This window comes from Egretta garzetta, unplaced genomic scaffold, assembly GCF_000687185.1.
Source record: "Egretta garzetta isolate BGI_Z169 unplaced genomic scaffold, ASM68718v1 scaffold243, whole genome shotgun sequence".
In the NCBI taxonomy this organism is placed as follows: Eukaryota; Metazoa; Chordata; class Aves; order Pelecaniformes; family Ardeidae; genus Egretta; species Egretta garzetta.
In genome coordinates, this window is record NW_009259041.1 from 697,191 (window position 1) to 698,115 (window position 925).

The following is a 925-nucleotide window of genomic DNA, read 5'->3' on the forward strand; positions in this document are numbered from 1 at the left end:
GAATTTTCGCGGCGCCGTGCAAGCCCTCATCCTCGAAGCATCACGGAGGAGCGGGCAGGGGCGTGGGGACGGGCGAGCGTCCCCGTCTGTGCCCCGCTGGGCTCCGTGGGAGGGCAAGCCCAGGAATGGGCCCGTGTCCCAGCGATTCGCATTCGCCCAGCAGCGGGCTGTTTACCCAGCCTGCGCTTCCAGAAATAGAGGGCTCTGCAGCCCATACGTCTGGATATAAAAATATGTATGTATGTTCTGCATAAGGGGATTAAATGTTTATGAGCCATTATAAATTCGTGCTTTTCATATTTTATTCATAGATCCTTTGCTGAGCTCGGGCTGGGCTAATAGACCTGTTTCCGATGTGTTTCCCCCTTTTCCTTTGCCTTTCATGGGGCCAATTTGTCGCTCACACGTGGAGTTTGTCTCATGCCACCAACGCGGGGAGGGTGGTACATCCACCAGACTCCGATGCCGCAGAGAGAGAGGATGGAGAAACATGGAGAAAACCTCTCCTAGGGAAGAGGGACTTCGGGTTTTCTCCTTGCTTTCCCCTTCCCGGCAGGATGTGCTCCCCATTTAGGAAGCAAGGATGAAGAAGTCCAGCAGATGATCAGCCTGAAAGCAATTACTGGGGCTGATGGGTTTCCCTGCGGCACCTGCTCCCGCAGCCGCCCCATCCCAGCTGCAAGCATTGCTCTGCTATAAATGCACCCGGCCAGGGACCCCCAATCATTTGGGGGGCTGTGGGTCTGTCCTGTGGCTGGCAGAGCCTGTGCTGAGGACCCACAGCATCTTTATTTAAAAGTTGAATAAGTTTGATGCCTGGAAAGTCCAGGCCTGGGGTGTCCTGGCTGCCGAGGGGACGCGGTTCCTGCAGGGAGGTGGAGGCTCCTCTGTGAGCAGGTAACACAGCGTGGGGGGCCGGGGGGGG